The sequence below is a fragment of the Choloepus didactylus genome, chromosome 13 (assembly GCF_015220235.1).
Source record: "Choloepus didactylus isolate mChoDid1 chromosome 13, mChoDid1.pri, whole genome shotgun sequence".
Classification (NCBI taxonomy): Eukaryota; Metazoa; Chordata; class Mammalia; order Pilosa; family Megalonychidae; genus Choloepus; species Choloepus didactylus.
The window spans coordinates 24,572,194-24,592,695 of NC_051319.1; positions in this window are offsets into that span (position 1 = coordinate 24,572,194).

Below are 20,502 nucleotides of genomic sequence, written 5' to 3' on the forward strand. Positions count from 1 at the left end.
AAATTTAACTAGAATTGTAGTGACCCTGTTATGTTGAGAAAAGAAAAGCAAAGCCTAACAAAATAAGCTCACATATTAGGGTTATGAGTAAATAAAAATGAATAGAACACATCTGGGAATTAATTTATATTTAGTCTAAATATCTACACATGTCTACATTAAATATAGAGTACTTATTAAAATGGATTGATGTGTTCTACTTTTAATAAGGGTAGGAACAAGAAAGTTTTGGGGACTAGACCAGTTACACAGAAAAGCATAATTAATCAGAATGCCTCTGTTGCCAATCAATTATGTATTAAATATTCTGTGATTTGCATAGAAATCAATGAGATTCCTTTTTAAGATTTTTCATGTTATTTTAGAGGTATCTCAAAACATTGAAGCCATTTACAGAAAACTGAAACTCTCATAGTTCATGAATACTGAAATCCTGCTACAGGGGAAATGAAAACCAAAACCTTTAAGGGTTGACTTGCTAACAGAATCTAAAACAATATTAGAGAAACAAATAATTATCTACAGAGCTAGTGTGCTATTCCTTGCTTTTCTTCTGAAGTTAAGTATTTGGAACAGATCAAGTAATGAAAGAAAGGGCTAGTACATGGCACAGCAAGAAGAGTGAGTTCAGGGCCTTTGCTTTGGTTACTGAAATTCATCCAGTGATTCCTCAGGTTCAGTTTACCAAGAATTGTTACTCTTCTATTTGCTATAATTCCTGGTCTAATAACAGGGTTTAACAAACAATGCCTTTACATGCAAGGCTTTTTTCTCCTTCTTCCCACCAAGAGTAACAGGATCTCAAGATAAACCCTTCTTTCTTTGAACTTCTCTAATTAAATTTAAAATGCCTGCTCCCTACTCAGTTCATCAATACTTTTGACAAATTTGTTTTCTTTATATCACACATTCCAGTTAATTCAATGTACCTGGAAACTTAGATTATTAGAGAACTTAATCCCACGAAACAAAAACTCAGTCATATACTTTTTCCTACATATTAACAAAATCACTCTTCTAAACAAATTATTTTCTTATTTCCACTTCATGAAGTCCATTTTAAATATGTCTTTGATCATAGAGTTCCCTTGTATTTAAGCATCGAAAAATTAGAAAAAAAAAAGTGCTAATTAAAAAAAACAATTCTCCATTCAAAACTCTAAAATACCTTTGGAACTTTTGCTACTCGTCATTAAAAATTAAATTCTAATATTTTACAAATGTCGTAGAAATTCCAAAAGAATAGACTAAAAGCACAGACATAGTGTGTTTAGAATATAAATTGACAGGATGAACAGTAATGTCTGACGTTGAATAATTTGTAGCCCTGTGACTATAGCTGGATGTGGCTTAGGTGAACTGTTTGGTATCTCTGTTGATTAATTGAAATTAATAGTACTTACCTTAAATAAGAGAAAGGGATGAATTATCTTAAAAGAAAACAGTTGTGGGTGTACTTCACCTTAAATATCTATAGATGGTGCCAATATAACACTTAAAATCCCCTAGAAAGAACCTAAAAAATCTAATGAACAAACCTAAATTTCTTTATCTTTACTTCTCTGAAAAATTTATGGTATAATCAACTAAATATGATTTTAGTTCTCTATCACTGAATCACACTTAAATACTCTTAAATTTTATAAGTTTCAGTCACCTTCTGCATTTAAGACACAAAAATGGTTATTGCAGGCTTGGCAAAAGAATTCCCCAAATTGACAAAATCCAAAAAATTAACTAATTATACTTTTACTAATTTATTATGCTTTTTCCCACACACATCCCAAAGTAGAAAAATCTTAAATCCTATTTATATACACTTAGAGACTCTCAGTGCTGATGAAACTGAAAATTAACTCTCTCTTTTTATTGATAGCGACACTGACTTCCAGGGTGGTTATGATTTTTCCCATCATTCCTCAGCTGGTTTGCAGTAGAAACAGAATCAGAGCTTAGATTCTTTAGTCCCAGTCTGCTGTCTGTGCACCACCTAAGCAGGCTCATTTGAGTCTCTTTTTGTACAAAGCATCTTGGGATGCTTCATAATTCTTCCTTCTTTAAAACATCAAAGTTCTAACTTCTGAACTTGGACAGTTCTTGCCAATACCTCAAGTGTTGTTGAAGTCAATTTATTAAGAATTAAAAAGCTAATCTATTCCCAAATGGTTTTTATAATTATTTTCTTAAAAGAAAAAATGTTTCTTTAATCCTATGTTGGTAGTGTATAGGATCCTACTCTCTTTTTTGTTAACACCAGTATGAGGGAAAGAAAGTGACCACTCAGCAGCAAAATTTTTGTTAAAATCTTGTTTTAAATGTGTTAATTTTTCCAACAAGCATACAGAATAATTCAAACATTATTAGGCTGTCTTTATTAAACAATCTGTCAGATAGTTCCTCCATCTCCACAGTGGGAACATATGTTTAAGAAGGAAAAAAAAGCATCATGTATTGCGCACACAAATTTCCAACCTTTCATATGCTAGGACAAACAGTCTCACAAAGGGAAAAGGACTGAGTATTGATTCTTGTAGCAATATAACTTTATGTTATTATTTCTCTGTTTCTGCTGAATGTAGCTTAGGATTAGTTTCCACTCACATAAATTCAATGATTTTTAACTATGGCTTGATACTTTGAGAACTTCATACTACATTATTTCGTCCAATAAATTTTTCTTCCAGTTTTCCACTGAAACGATAAGAAGTAAACAATGTCTTCACAGTTGCAGACAGAGAGAAAAATAATCATTTTTTAAAGAAAGGAAATAAAATAAAATGCCATTATTTATTAAGACTATGTTAAAGGAAGTTGGTGTTCATGATTTCCAAATATGGAAACCATCTAAAAGATGTAGAGTTCTACTCAAAGTCTATCACCCTAACTAATTCTGAGATAATTTCAAATAAGTACCCTTGTGATCCAAATACCCCTAATGTAACCTTTATTTGCTATTGTTATTTACCTAACTGAAGATAATTATGATAAAAATAAATTACAGAGTTATTTTTTAGACAGTGTACCTTGTACATCATACTCCCCAAAAATCTTTATAAGTTTGATGTTTGAATTGCTTTGAAGGTGATTTTTGTGCATGTAATATTTGACATTAGATAAAAATCATCAAAACAATTGATAGTGTAGTTTTTATCCAGTGAAACTGGATAGTTTCACTTGAAAGATTATTTGTCCACTTAACTGATAGTATTTTCACTCATCTTCTCATTAGAGAAAATGGTTGCAGCAGCTTTCTTTTTAACCTTTCATTAGCTTCCTTTTTGCTATATAAACAAAGCAGGAGAAAAGTTCTTTAACAACAAAAATAATGGCTTGCCATAAACCATAACCAGGAAATAGAGCAAAGCTTTGTCACCTATGTTGTGAGCTCCCTTGAAATATCATAGCCCCTTATCAGCTATACTTTTTGGGTCCAGTGGAATCAGAAATGAAACTGAAACTCCATCCTTATTTTTTTTGAAAGTGGTCACTGGGCATTTTGTTAATAAATGCTGAATATTGGCTATTTTGGAAACATTGACTATATACTACAAGCAGTCCTTAAAAACAAACTCTTATCTATATGAAATTTAAAGTACTTTGTTCAACTTTGACTATGAATGACTAGCAAGTATTTTTAATGAAAATAACATTGATAAGAGGGTGGGGCAAACACTTCTTTTGCTTCTGTGATATATTATGACTTGTTGGTCCACACACACACATACACACAATGTGTTTGAGAAGGCAAACTGCCATTAAGAAGCCATAGAGAATAATTTGCCCTTACTAGCTATAGCACAGCACTGATATGCATTGCAGCCATTTTGTATCTCTGTCTTAAAATCTAGTTACATTTTTCTGGTAAGAGATAGAAAATGCCTTTTTTTCTGAACACAACTGACGGCACTGTAAAATGGTGCAGCCACTGTGGAAAACAGCTTAGCATTTCCTCACAAAGTTAAATATAGAATTAACATAGGACTCAGGAATTCCACTCCTAAGTATATACCCAAAATAATTGAAAGCAGAGACTCAGACAGACATCTGTACACCAATGTTCATCACATTTTTCACAACAGCTAAAAGGCAGAAGCAACACAAGTGTCCATCAGCTGATAAATGGATCAACAAAATGTGGTATATCCATAAAATGGAATATTATTCAGCCATAAAAAGAAGTGAAGTGCTGGTACATGCTACAACATGAATGAACCTTGAAGATATTATGTTGAGTGAAATAAGCCAGATACAAAAGTACAAATATTTTATGATTTCACTTATATGAAGTACTTAGAATAAGCAAATTCATAGAATAAAAAAGCAGAATAGGGGTTACCAGGGTTGGGAGAAGGGGGAATGAGGAGTTATTGCTTTGGTTTGGGAAGATGAAAATAGTCTGGAAATAGATAGCAGTGAAAGTTACACAGTACTATCAATGTACTAAATGTCAAAGAAGTATCTACTTAAAACGGCTACAATGTTTTGGTGTTATATATATTTACCATAATTTAAAATGAATTAATTAATTATTTAAAAAGTAAATTGTAAGCTGCTAAGGAGCTGCTAGGTAACCATTTTAGGTAAGTTCCCGATAGTCTCAATTATACTTGCTAAGTTTTAACAACTTGATATATAGCTTGGAGAAATGAGATACTGGAAAGTTAGGAGAAAATGTTTTGGAACAGCATCATGGCACTATTTGCTATAATAATTTCTTTTCCTTCTTTAGCAAGGAGGAAATTTATTGGCATGAGAATAAAGGTTCTCAGACTTTAGTGAATATAAAAATAATCCAGAGTGACTTTAAAATTTTAGGTTTCTAACCTCCCATATATATTCAGACCCAATGAATCATATTTTTGAGGGCCAGGCACTAATTCTGGTGCAGATGGCTCAATATGACTTTACTGTCTGCTATCAAGCAGCTACAGAGATATGCTAGTACTGTCTTCAGCAGACTAGTCCCGTGGGTCCATGACCTGGTTCCCTATCACATGTACCAGGACATTTTAGGCCACAATCCAGACTTACTGAATTAGACTACACAGAGGTGAATGTAAAGCACATGCAGAGCTCAGTAACCCTGGCTTAGAACAGAGAGCTGGGGGCTGAAGAGAGTAACAAAGATTTTGATGCCACATTCACCCAGAATGTTGGATATGAAATTCCAGAAATACCTGCCAGCAGTGTAAGAGTAATGGCAATAAGAATAAAGATAGACAAAAGACAACTGACAATACCCAAGATCTAGTCAAAATGGTACTGAAATATACCTAGAATTATTATTTTTTTTGTCAAAAGATAATTGGAGTGATGTCATCACCATGGTGATGTAAGACATCCCATGGGAATGTCTTTCCTCAGAATCAGCTAATAAAAGGACAGATTCCACTGCTTGGATCTCTGGGGGATGATAGAGACTGGAGAAGGACCCCACAAATTCTGAATCAAGGAAAAAGAAAAATAATCTCCAAGATCAGGTAGGAGATTTTCTTCCCAGAGATGCCAGCCTGGAACACCACCCCCACCCCCACCACCACTTAGTCCTGCACAACTCACACAGAGGTAATATGTCCCAGGTCCCTCCTGCCATGGACTATAGCACTACCCACAGCAGTGAAGTAGAACCCCATACATATCCAAGCACAGGGAACCAAGTCCACAGAGACCCAAGGCAAAGCACAAGGGGCTGATGAGCTCTGCATATAAAAGTGCATTTCTAGATTGACCCCATCTGAGACCCCGGTGTCAGATACCCTAATGGGGAAGAAACCAGATGCAGAAAAGCCTCACAGATAAAAGAAAAAAGAGAGAGAAAGTGAAACTGAACTGCTGTAAGACAGGATGGATGGATCCCAGAACTGAAAAGTATAAAGAAAAAGGGGCACTGAATAGGGGAGAGATTTTAAACAAATCATAGGAGCTGGGAAGAAAAGTCTGTGCAAAAACAAACAGATCAGATCAAAGTTCCCAGAGAAGGAACAGAAGAAAAGAAACTTTTTCCAGGAGGCAAAACAATTGTGCAAAAACTGCAATCATAAAGATTGTACTGTACAGTTAGGGCAAGAATTAGATTAAGAAGAGCTGAGAAAATTTGAACAGTTAAACACAGGATTCTCTAAAGGTCCAGAAAAAGTTGGAGAAAACATCAAAAAGTCTTAACACAAAGCCAGTCAACAATAAAACCCTAGACAAGAGGAGAAACTGACCTTCAGAAACAATTCATCAAAATAATCAGATGCCCAGAAATCAGCAAAAAATTACAAGCCATACTGAGGGACAGAAAGATATGGCTCAGTCATGGGAAAAAATTAAAGAATTCAGAGGCGACAGAATTTGGAACAACTAATTAAAGAGATTCATACAAATTTCCTAAATCAATTCAAGGAGATGAAAGAAAATGTGAACATAGAGCTAAAGGATATTAAGACAATGCATGAAGAAGAATTTGGAAGTTTGCAAAGAAACATAACAGAAATTATGGGGATGAAAGGCACAACAGCAAAGATTAAAAATACAATAAGTGTACAACTCAGATTTGAACAGGCAGAAGAAAGAATCAGTCAACTAGAAGACAGAATAATCAAAATCATAGTCAGAAAAACAGATAGGCAAAATAATAATAAAAAAAAATTGAGCAATGTCTCAGGGATTTGAGTGACAGCATGAAGCATACAAATATATGCATTGTGCCAGTTTGTATGTATTATGTCCCCCCAAAACACCATGTTCTTTGATGCAATATTGTGGGGGCAGATATATTAGTGTTGATTAGATTGTAATTCTTTGATTGAGTGTTTCCATGGAGATATGACCCACCCAACTGTAGGTGATAACTCTGATTAGATAATTTCCATGGAAGTGTGGCCCTGCCCATTCAGTGTGGACCTTGATTAGTTTACTAGAGCACTATATAAGCTCAGACAGAAGGAGCAAGCTTGCTACAGCCAAGAGGGACACTTTGAAGAACACACAGGAGCTAAGAAAGGAGCTGCAGCTTACAGAGACATTTTTGGAGATGGCCCTTGAAAGCAGACTTTTGCTCCAGAGAAGCTAAGAGAGGAGAAACACCCCAAGAGCAACTGAGAGTAACATTTTGAAGAGAAACTGCGGCCTAGAGAGAAATGTTCTGGGAGAAAGCCATTTTGAAACCAGAACTCTGGAGCAGCCACCAGCCACCAGCCTTCCCAGCTAACAGAGGTTTCCTGGACACCATTGGCCATCCTCCAGTGAAGGTACCTGATTGTTGATGCCTTATCTTGGACACTTTATGGCCTTAAGAACGTAACTGTGTAACCAAATAAACCCCCTTTATAAAAGCCAATCCATTTCTGGTGTTTTGTGAAAAGGCAGCATTAGCAAACTGGAACATGCATCATGGGTATCCCGGAAGGAGAAGAGAAGAGAAGTGGGGCAGAGAGAATATTTGAAGAAATAATGGCCAAAAATTTTCCGACTCTTGAAAGACATAAATATATATGCTTATATGACCCAGCAATCCCACTACTACGTATCTACCCAAAAGAATTGAATAATGGCTTGGAACAGGTATTTGCATGCTGATGTCCATAGCAGCATTATTCACAATTGCCAAAAGACAGAAGCAACGCAAGTGTCTATCAACTGACAGATGAATATATAAAATGTGGTATATACACACACTGGAATATTAATCAGCCATAAAAAGGAATGAAATCTTGATACATGCAACAACATGTATAAACCTTGAAGACATCATGTTGAGTGAAATAAGGCAGACATGAAAGGACAAATATATGATCTCACTGATTTGAAACAATTTGAATAGGCAAACTCATAGAGTCAGAATCTAGACTCCAGGTTATTAGGGGGGATTGGGAAGAGGAAGTTAAGTCTTCAAATGCACAGTGTTTCTATTTGGAATGGTGAAAATGATTTGGTAATGGATGGTGGTGATGGAAGCACAAAATTTTGAATACAATTAACAGTACTGAAATATAAACCGAATATGATTAAAAGAGGAAGTGTTAGATTGCATATATGGTAATAGAATAAAATTTCAAAAAAATACGGGGAACTACATTACAAAAAAGAGTAAACTCTAAGTTAAACCATGGACTTTAAATTCATACAATTTATGATGGCACATTTTTATGACAAACTTTCCACACCAGTGCAAGGTGTTGGTGGTGGGTGGGGTGGTATACAGGGATCCTACATTTTATTCTTTATTGTTCTGTAATCCCACAAGTTCTCTAATTTAAAAAAAAAAAAACAAAAAAAACTGTTTTCTTAGACTTTACAAAGCACACGCAACAAAAGAAAAAACAGATAAATGGGACCTTATCAAAATTAAAACTTTTGTGCATCAAAGGACTTTATCACAAAAAATGAAATTTTTTAAAATGAGTAAAAGACTTGAGTAAACATTTCCCCACAGAAGATATACAAATGTCTAAAAAGCACATGTAAAGTTGCTCAACATCATTAGCTATTAAGGAAATGCAGGTCAAAACCAGAAAGAGATACCATTTCATACCCACTAGAATAGCTACTATTGAAAAAAAAAATAAACAGAAAATTACAAGTGTTGGAGAGGATATGGAGAAATAGGAACACTCATTATTGCTGGTAGGAATATAAAATGGTGCAGGTGCTGTGGAAGACAGTTTGGCAGTTCCTCAGAAAGCTAAGTATAGAATTACCATATGACCCCACCATACTAGGTCTATACCCAAAAGGATTGAAAGCAGGGACCAGAATATATGGAACACCAGATATTTGCACATCAATGTTCCTGGAAGCGTTATTCACAATTGCAAAAAGATGGAATCTACCCAAGTGTCCATCAACCAATAAATGGATAAACAAAATGTAGTATTATATACAATGGAATATTATTCAGCATTAAAAGGAATTAAGTTCTGGTTCATGCAAAAATATGGATGGACCTTGAAGACATCACATTGAGTGAAATAAGCCAGACACAAATGGACAAATATTGTATTATCTCACTGACATGAAATAATTAGAATAGGCAAACTTATAGTGTTAGAATCTAGAATATAGGTTACCAGGGGCTGGGTTGGAGCTAGCGAATGGGGAGTTAATGCTTAATTTGTACATAATTTCTACTTGGATTGACAGTAAAGTTTTGGAAATGGATGGTGGTGATGATAGCACACCATGGTGAGTGTAATTAACCACACTGAATTATATATGTGAATGTGGTTAAAAGGGGTCATTTGTAAGTTACTAGAATAAAAATTAAAAGATGAAACATGGGACCGCACAACACAGTGAACCCATTATAAATGATGGACCACAGTTATTAGTACAATTATTAAAATGTTTCTTCATGAATTATAATAAATGTACCACACTAATGCAAGGTGTTAATAATAGAGTAGTGTATGGGGAAAAATACACCCTAACATAAACTATGAACTATAGTTAGAACAATTTTAATATTCTTTCAATTATAACAAAGGTACCACATTAATGCATGTTATTAACAATCGGGAGTATATGGGAATGCAGTATTTTTTATATGATTTTTCTGTAAACCTACTTCTCTAATTAAATTTTTTTGAAAATCAATTGATCATAAAAAAATTTTAAGTAGTTAAAAGTCATAAGTAGACAAGGTAAAAATGAAAGAGGGAGAAAGAAAAGAATAGCTGGCCGAGGGTCACTAGACTCCTGATTGACAGTCAGCTTGGTGGGCAGGGAGAGCATTTAGTTGCAAGAAGGCATTAACACTTGTCAGAAAAATTTTTAAGCATTTTGTTAGGAATGCAAACTTCTTTCCTGAAAGATATTTTAGAATTAACTTACATACAGGGACTAGGTTTGGCTTGAATGCAATTTTCTTTCTAGAGAGATATTTAGAATTAACTTACATACAGAGACAAGGTTTAGCACAATTTCCCTGTTACAAAGATTAAAAGTACTCATCAAGATAAGGGGGATATCTGGTAATAACAAACACAATTTGCTGTAAATTTGTATGGATCAAAAAACAGAGAATCTAGATATATTTGTAAAAAAAAATATGAAAATAAATATATAGTCACCAACTTCTATATACATTTTTTAAAATTGAACAAATCTAGTAGAAAGTAAAAAGAGGTAAAGTCGTAAGGAATGTAATAATTCAATCAATAAACTTGATTTAATAAAGGAAATTTTTCATCCTTTGAATGGAGAACATGCATTTTTCATATATCCATAGGATATTTATAAAACAGTCATGTACATCCATAAAGATGAATGGCTTTAATCAAGGTGTTTTACAAAAAGATTGGAAAGGATATTTATCGGACAGAACTATTTTATTCTGTCTTGCACAACAACCCCCCTCTAACAGATTAAGATCCTGGGAGCTAGGAAGAGGAAAGATCCTTAGAAGAGAAAAAAAAGAGACTTAAGAATTTTGTTTGATTCTGTATTCTGCAACCCACTACCAAGCTAAGTTGGAGGTGGAACTGAGTGGATGCTAATCAGTGACAGGTCTGGCATATCGCAGAGAGGAGTTGACCTGTGCCTAATCAGTTCATCAGGAAATCTGAAGTTGACAGCCCCACCAGTGTCATACTTCTGAATGGCATGAAAGCCAGGGAACCAAGACAGGTGCAAGGGGTGTCGGTAGAAAAATGAATGGCCCCTGAACATGTTAGGCCTCGCGCAATCCCAGAGATTTAGCGGAGAGGCCCTTATCACTATACAAAAGAGTTTGAAAATTTGCTGGGAAAGGAAGAATCAGTCACATCTGCATGGGAGAAAAGAATTCTGAAGCAATGGTTGAGGGGTGGATCACTTGGCTGGGAATTATTTGATTGCAGGGCATGGAATGGAAAAATGATATGAATTACTTCTCAAAAGATGCCAACACAGAGCCAAGACAGATCAACATTGATAAATGTGTACCTCTCCCTGCTGATGCCATACTAAAGGTTTTTGTGTAAGATGACCTTCAACCACAAACACCTCCAAAGAGGTAAGATCATCAGTAGGGGAGAGGAAATGGATGAAAGATAAACAGTCCTAAATTTCACTGCTTTTTGTCAACATGACATATAGAAAAATTCTGAATTTCACAGAATTTATAAGTGTGTATAGGTTAATTTTTCTGCATCAGGCAGAATGGGGTCTCAGAATCAGAAATAGAAAATTTTTTTAAATTCCATTTTACATACTTGTGACTTGTGGAATTCTATCTGCTACCCCATATTTTTACAAGGTTTTCTGCCACCTTTTACCCAGGTAGTAATAGGCCTTTTTACATCCTATATATATATATATATATATATATATATATGTATGTATATATTTTGGCTTTTATAAAGGGGGTTTATTAAGTTACAGATTTACAGTTCTAAGGCCATAAAAGTGTCCAAACTAAGACAACAACATTAGTATACTTCTGCTGAAGGATGGCCAATGACATCCGGAAAACCTTTGCTAGCTGGGAAGGCACGTGGCTGGCGTCTGCTGATCCTGTGTTGTGTTCCAGCTCCAATCTCAGCTCTTGTGCATTCTTGGTTCTTTTTCCCAGGAAGTTTCTCTCTAAGTGCCTGGGTGTCCCATCTTAGCATATTCCAGGGCAAACTCTAAGCTTCCTCTCTTAGCTAAACATCCTTCTGTTTGTATCTCCAAGCATGTCTAAGCATTAATGTCAGCCTGTATCCTATAATTTTGACTGTACTCAAAAGAGAGATATATCATGTGTTCTAAAAAGAAATATATTTAAATCCAATTATAAACTGTAATTTTTCTGGCTTATGAGGCATTTGTATTCTTTTTAACCTGCCATATTTAACAAATTTATTTCACTATAGAATTAGGGTCACATAGGTGTCAACCTCACTCAGGTATTTCTGTTGAGAAACACAAATGAGGAAACATCTCCCTATGCAGGACGTCACCTCTTCCAAAAATGGTTTCCTACTGTACATAGCGGAAGTGGAAATGCTACCTCCTTAGCAAGTCTGACAGTTTTGCAGTCATTACTGGGAAAATCCTATTTTCAGTACCATGGTAGGATCCAATAGCAAAGTCAAAATTTCTGATACTTTCTTGATGTGTAAAATGGACCCAGGACGCTAAATTGAGTATGTTAGCATCTACCTTTGGGTATCTACATGCATATCTATCACTTTAGTGTTGGTAAACAATATGCAAATGCAAAGCATTAAAGAATTTCAAAAAGGAAGAAATGTGCTTTAGTGCGAATTAATCTTCAACTTCAAATAAGTACTGAAAATCCACTAGATTTAGAAATTTTGAAGTCATTTGTTACCTTATTAAAAATAGCATTTATTGAAGACTTACTACAGGTAAGTAAATGTCAAGAATTTTACATGGATTATCACATTCACTTGATGCAACAATACTGTGAGAAAGGTTATTATTAACGCAGTTTGTAGTTGAGGAAATTTAGGTATAGAGAATTAAGTAAGCTCTCTGAATCACATAGAGAATGACTGCGCCAAATGTCAAACCCAGCAGTCTGACCCAAGAACCCACATACTTCACCAACACATCAACTGCAAGAATGAGCATGAGGTAGGGATCATCTTATGCTGCTAAAAACAAAAACAAAAAACAGACACTTAAACTAGGAGGGATTTTTCCTGTCAAATGCAAAGGAAGTCTGGAGATAGGCAACCAAGGACGATATGGTGACTTCACATGTCATCAGGGACAGGACTCCTTTTTTAACTTTCTGCTTCACCATCTTTAAAGGATGACCCTTAACCTCAGGCTGCCAAGCAGGCTTCCTGAGCTCCAAACACCATGTTGGTATTTCAGGCAGGTTAAAAGGGAAGAGCATATGGTAATTCTAGACCCAAAAGAATTGAAAGCACAGACTCAAACAGATATTTGTACACCAATGTTCACAGAAGCATTATTCATAATAGCCAAAAGATGGAAATGAGTCAAGTGTCCATCGACAGATGAATGGATTAAAAGAATGTGGTATATACATACAATGAAATATTATTTGGGGGTAAAATGAATGAAGTTCTGACACACGCTATTATATGGATGAATTGTAAAAGCATTATGTCTAGAGAAATAAGCCAGACAAAAAAATGATAAATTTTCTATGTTTCCACTTATATAAAATATCTAAAATAAGCAAATTAATAGATACAGGAAGTAGATTAGAGGTTACCAAGGGCAGGGGATGTGTGGGGGGAATGGGAAGCTATTGCTTAATAGATAACAGAGTTTCTGTTCGGGGTCATGAAATAGTCTTGGTAATGGATGGTGGTGATGCTAGCACAACATTGTGAATGTAATTAATATCACTGAAGGTTACACTTAAAAATGGTTAAAATGGGAAATTTTGAGTTATATGTACATTACCACATTAAAAAAGGAGGGGTGAGGAGACAAAGGATGAAAAGAGGCATGTGTCACATGAGTCAGCCCCTTCTAAGGGTTCAGTGGCCTCTTTTTAAATCTCATTGGCTTAAACTCTGTCTCATGACCATTCCTGATTGCAAGTGACTCTGGGAATTGTAGTAGGCTACACTGATACCTCAGACAAAATTAGGATTCTGTTAGTAAGAACAGAAGCAATGCACTAATGAATGGAAAACCAACAGCTTCTACTACAAGTGGCTTCAGTGGGATAGAATTAAAGATTCAATGAACCAAGGAGTGATATTAAATAAAGTAAATGATACTAAAATTTTCCTTTACTTTTATTCAATAATTGCTAAAAATTTAATTTTAACTAAAACATGTGAATGAACATTCTTTTGCCAATCTTTATGTTTAGGACCATGGCCTTTCCTTAGAGTATGTGCCCACTGATTGCAATTCTTTCTTGTATATTTCACATCTATAACACAGTGTCTCTGTTTTTCCAGCTTGGGTTTCTTTAAAATGAATGAGAACTTTAAAACACAAAACTTAAAATCATAATGCTGAATTCCTCATCTTTTACTGTTGTCTTCCCTATGCTTAATTCAATAGCAATTTTTCACCCAACTTATATTGCTTTTTTCCCCAAAGCATTCAACTAATATTTATAGAAAAAAATAGCTTACAACTTTTGTGCTCATGTTCCCTTGACTCACAGATTTAATTAATAGAACTCTGTTGATTTGGGTTTTGATCATATAGAAGTATTCTGACCCATGCAGAATGGAGAGAGTCAGTTTGGACATGTTCTTAGACATGTATTATTTGTTTCTAATCACTCCCTAAATTGACTGTAGTGGCTTACACTGGTATGTACCCCATAAAAGGCCATGTTCTTTAATCTATTCCTGTGGGTGCAGACCTATTGCGGGTGGGACCTTTTGATTAGGTTATTTCCATTGAGATGTGACCCACCCCGTTAAGGTGAGTCTTAATCCTTTTACTGGAGTCCTTTGTGAGAGAATAAAAGACAGAAAAAGCCAGAGAGCTTAGAGAAGGTAAGAAATGAAATTAAGAAAAACTCAAAGAGAAAAGCCCTGCACTTCGTTTTATATACACTGCTCTATACATGGCTAAAGCTTGGTTGAGGACATGGAGAACACAGATGAAACCGATAAGAATTGTAAAAGATGTTACCAATCAGAAAAGGCCACCTCGGTAGAGTATTAGTTTGTCCCTTATGTTTTGCATGAAAGAGTAAGTTGTCTACAACATTTTACTGATTAAAGGATACCAGTGATTTAGTTAAGGAAATGATTAACTCCCAATTTCCAAGATTTTTTCAAATGGTAAACACAATATTCGGGGGTATTACCATTCACTGGGGATTAAGAATATTATTTAAAACCACAAAGGAAGTAATCACAGAGTAGATTCATATTAGATTTGGCAGTTCAACATCATATAACAGATATTCATTTCACAAAGATTCTATTTATTTTTAAAATTTATTTTCCCTCCTTTGAAAGGAAGGGACAAGGAAGAACAATTCAAAACCTAACATATTCCCTGGGTAAAATACAAAGATAAGGGCAAGCTTTTTCAACCTGTGCAGTCAGACAGGACCCCATATGCTTGGTTTAATGCTATGCTGTTGCTGTTTTGAAATTCTTAGTAATTTTTAAACAAGGGACCCTACATTTTTAATTTTCACTGGGTCTCACGAAACTTAAACAACTGGTTCTGATAAGGAGATTGGCTGTGACTCAGGACACAGACTCAGTGCTTTAGTTTGTCACTAGGTGCTTTAGTTTGTCACTAGGAGATAAATAAGCTTGAGACTTGGTTCTCCATTTTTCCACTATTTTACATTTTCTGCTAATGATCCTGCTCTAATTTCCTGCAGATCTGGCTTCTGTTCCTTTTCCTGTTGAAAACAGACATCAGAAAGTCACAGATTTAGCTATTTAAAAATAATAAGTGAATTGACACAAAATAGTCTTAATATTGCAGAATAAATTTTTTAGGCAGGCAAAGTCAACTGAGAAAAGTTGCATTTTTTAAAACTTTGATATGAAGAAAATAGGAATAATAAGGTAAAATATCAACTTTCCCATAAAAGAAAAATTCACGTTTTGATCCCCAATACATGTCCTAGAGGAACAGTAGCATTACATTTAAATATCAGAAACCCATATAATTATACACTTATCTAGAGCAAACTTATGACAGCTCGTTTAAAAAATATTTTGAGGAATAATACATAATTAATTTTTTAATATTAGAAATTGCTTCAATATAATAAAGCTTCAAGCTGTTTTAGAACATCTGTTTCTGTGTTTTTGAGGGAAGATTTCTGGTTGAAATCTGTTGCCTTTTAAACTCTCTCAAATCCAGAAGGAGCAGGTAATAATTAACCCAACTCAGGTCATAGACGCCAGAGGCCATATTCTCAGACAAAGCAGGTAAATTATTAGTGGAATAGTGTCACAAATGCTAGGACTCCCAAAGTCCTCACAATACCTTACCCTCCCACACACAGATGCCTGAAACCCTACCCCTGATAACACTAACAGTCAAATAACACTTGCCTTGTGCCAGTCACTGTTCTAAAAACTTTACCCATATAATCCTTTCAATCCTTTCAACAGGTAGATGCTATTTTATGCAGGAGGAAACTGAGACACAAGGAGATTAAATAATTTGCCTAAAAACACACAGCTAGCAAGTAGCAGAGTTGAATTTCCATTCCAGGAAGTGTTCCAGAGTTTTTGCTCCCAAGCAGTATGTGACACTGCCTCTCAGACAAGAATTATATTCCTTTAACTTTTGGACTGCCCATGTGTTAACGATGTAAATGCTCTTGAATGGGGTAGCCCATTTACAGCTAAGAATGGGAGAGCCAGCTTGAGGTGGTGGAAGAGAGGGGCAGTCAGCAGACACCAAAGCGAGGAGGAAGGAAACATGGATGGAAAAAGGAAAATGGGAGGATGAAGCATGCACCCTCTTCCTGCACATGACTATCAGGTCAAAGAGTGGAGAACCATAATTTTCTGTCTCCACCCACTTGGAAAAAAGCATCCATATGGCCAAACCAATGAGATGGGATTTTATCACTTGGAAGATTTTATCATCAGTCAAGGAAAAAAAATAGTAAAACAAGCAGGAAGCTACCTACACAGACAGCAACCAAAATAGAATAAGCAATACAAGGCAAACAACCAGTTAATTAAGTCAATAAATTTCCATTAATTAAACTCCAAGTCCCATACTAGCATATTGGCGTCATTGCAATGGTGCCCAGCTCAGAACATCAAAATCCCCAAGCTGCAGTGGTTGCTAGGCACAACTGAGGTCATCATAATATTATGATATTAGATAATATTAGAATTCAAAATTCACTATCTGTGACCTTGTACTGTTCTTTATTTCTTCATGGGAAAAATTAGCTTCCACAACCCAATTGTCCATCAACTGATGAATGGATAAACAAAATGTGGTATATACATACCATGGAATATTATTCAGCAGTAAAAAGGAATGAAGTCCTGATACATGTGACAACATGGATGAACCTTGAAGACATTATGTTGAGTGAAATAAGCCAGACACAAAAGGACAAAAGAATTAGAATAAGCACTCACAGAGTCGGAGCCTAGAATATAGGCTATCAAAGGACAGGATGGAGATACAGAATAGGAAGCCAAGGCTTAAAATGTACAGGGTTCCTATTTGAAATAATGGAAATGTTTTGGTAATCGATGGTGGTGATGGTAACACAACATTGTGAAAGCAGTTAACAACACTGAAATATATATCTGAATGTGATTAAAATTTTAGGTTTATATATGGTAACAGAATAAACATTTTTAAAAAATCCATGGAACTATACTACACAATGAACTCTAAGTTAAACCACAGACTTTAATTAATAAAATCATAAAAATGTGCTATCATCAGTTTTAACAAATGCTCTACACCAACACAAGGTGCTGGTAGTGGGGTGTTATATGGGAATCCTGTATTTTATGTATGAATGTTCTGTAAGTGCACAATTTCTCTAAATTTTTTTTAATTAACTTACAATTAATTGTATATTCCTTGGTAAAGTACCTTAATACAGTACATGGCCATTATATCTCTACATTGTGTACAATGATAATTGAATTACAAGTCCAACTAACTTCTATTCTATATGATTTTAAAATTTCATTTATGAACTTTCATTTTCTGTTTGTTAAAGACCAAGAAATTGGAATTACAACTTCTTGAAAGTGAATTATTAATTCATATTTCAAGGTCTTACTTCTACATCATGCCATCTTTCACTATAATCCTTAACGAAAAAGTGGTAGTTCCTTGAATTTGTTACTTTGCTTTAAGTTCAAGAATTTATTTGTTTGACTCATAACAAAGAAAAAGCATCAGTTTCACCTAAACACCCAGTAGGTGCTTGGATGCATCAGGGAACAAAATGAGAATCCCTGAGCTGGTGGAGTTTATTTTTAGCCACCAAGGAATTGGGGTTCTATTGCTTGACATGGGAATAATTTCATATCACTTGCAGGAATTCTATTTCTGTGGAGTTAATATGTATCTAGCTGCCCATAGCTGTTTTTTTATGGGTTAATTATATGCATTAAAGATATAAATGCAAAACAGCAGTATTATTTTTTGGGTTCCAGGATCATTAAATCATTAAATCTAGTAGCAATGCAACATAATTTTGTATACATGACTTATTGGCTATCCTACAGAAAGCAAAGTGAAAAATGAAGAAAATTTCTCCAAATATATGTACATTTTAAGGTCCTAATTGTTGAGCTCATTATTTAAACAGGATAGAAGATATTCAGTGAAGGATTTTTGGCAGGGAAAGGGGAAGTAAACATGAGCAAAAAAGAAGGGAGGTTTATATAAGAATTTCCTGAATCCTGTCCTTCAGATTTCAGTGGTCTGTGGCTATAAATCCACTATATTCACACTTAAGTGCTTTAGCTTCTCATTTTAAAACACAAATGGACTGTTACTTCACCCCACCATTATTCACCCAACCATTGTTAGGTTTATTCAAAATACAAATTCATGGCGAATTCTAACCTTGGGTTAATATTTATAATTTACTTTCATCCAGTGTTTTTCTCTGTAATCAAATGCACAAAGTATAAATTAGCAAACCAAATCCAAAAAACATTTTCTAAATTTTTTCATTATTTATGAAATGTACCCCCAAAAGCTCTGTATACTAAACAATTTATAAAATAAAAAGCCTTTACCATGTTCACAGGTAAGAATCCAGTATTTGTGTTTTTACAGTTGAAACAGGTGACCAATTTGACAAACCCAAAAGGATAATCCCTGTAACAAGCCTGTACTGTAACCATTTCTTAGCAAACAGCGCCACCATGTGGTTTTTAAGTTCTGAAATGGATTTTAATAATTTGGATTTTAAAAATTGGATTTAATAATATAGAACAACAAATATTTTTCTTACAATGCAACATTAAAAAAACCTTATAGCCAATTTTTCTAGAACACACAAAAATTCACCAAATAGTTTTTATGTAAGTAAATATTTTCTTTTTGCGTACTAGTTTATATATATATATTTTGTGAATACTTCCTGTTTTCATGTAAAATGTCCTCCTTTGCACCCAAACATATGTCACTGAAAAACAAAACTAGAAAAATTGAAAACATGATGCTCAAAAACACAAGCTAGATTTTTGAAGCATTGATTTCAATTTAGTGTAGAGACTATATGAAAATACTTTCAAACGTACTTTACAACAAAAAAGAGAAAGAAAATGAAGAGAATTTGACTCCCGCACTTAAAATGAAGTACATATAAAGTTTAAACTGGTTATGACAAAAGCCTATAGTTGTATTTCTTGAACTATAAAGAAAACAAACTTTGGAAGTCTTTAAGTATAGATAGCTTAAAATATAATTTTTAGCATTTGGCACCATATGTATGCCATTATATTTGATTTTGCATTACTGTTTCACAATAAAGCTTTGTTTAAGGCTTTTATGATTATGAAAAAAATAAGGCACAACCACAGTTTTTCTTTCTTACTTAAATTTCATCACTGTTGATGTGGTTCTTTTGTGTTTAAAAAAAAAAGTGCAACTATTGAAATGAAAAAGATTATAGAGTAATATTGCCGTTTTGCTGATTTTAAATATACAGTACATCATATATACTTTACAAGCAAGTTTAAATGGAGATAAAGTTGAAATCATAGAAGATGCAAATGACCTTTCAAAATCAACACAATGTGTTCTGAAACTTGTCGTGACTAATGCCATGCACCTGTGATCAATGAACTATGTGGTTTTGATCAGACATAGGCCATTAGTATTAGTACCTGAGCTAAACTTCTGCATAGTTCATAATTTTTAAAGTGTGTAGTTAATATTATGGATGTTATTGTCCTTTCTTCCATTCTTACAAGTATGTGCCCATTTGCAAAACAAAATGCTAATAATCAGTAATAGTCCTATAAAAAGAAGTTAAATATGTTTAGTCATTGACTGACCTTGCTCTAACCTTAAAATTTTGTGATTATTGACCTCTAAAACCCCTCCAAAAATTATCTAGCCGTTTTAAATATCAACATTACCCTGGTGTATTCACTGCTGTATTCATTCTTGTTCTTTGTTGCTGTTTTATGCCTTCATATTAGCAAAACATGAAATTCTGTGAAAAACAAAAAAAAACCCTTTGATCTTTAAAAAAAAAAAAAAAAACCCTTCCGCCCCTTCTGTAGCAGGAAACAAATTGCTTGTTCTTGAGAACTTTCCCATCAAGAATTTAATAGAAGCAGGTATATTTATATCATTTTGATGTTTCTGTAAATGTTTCCAAACAATGTACTTTGAAATCAGAATCCCTTCTTATTCGTTTTCATATAATTGTCCTGATGCTCTTCATCACACATTAGTGATCAGAAAGGAGGTGTAATTCCCCAGCCCCTGCCCACCAGAGCTAAGTAGGATCTTCCCATAAGTTAAGGGGAGTTTCACCCTAACTCATGGATTGTGCAAGAATGAACCGCTGTTGGGTTTGACTGATCGTAGATGGACTGTGTTGTGGTGTATTTGAAGGCTATTGAATGCAACTTACAATGCTTAATAAAAATC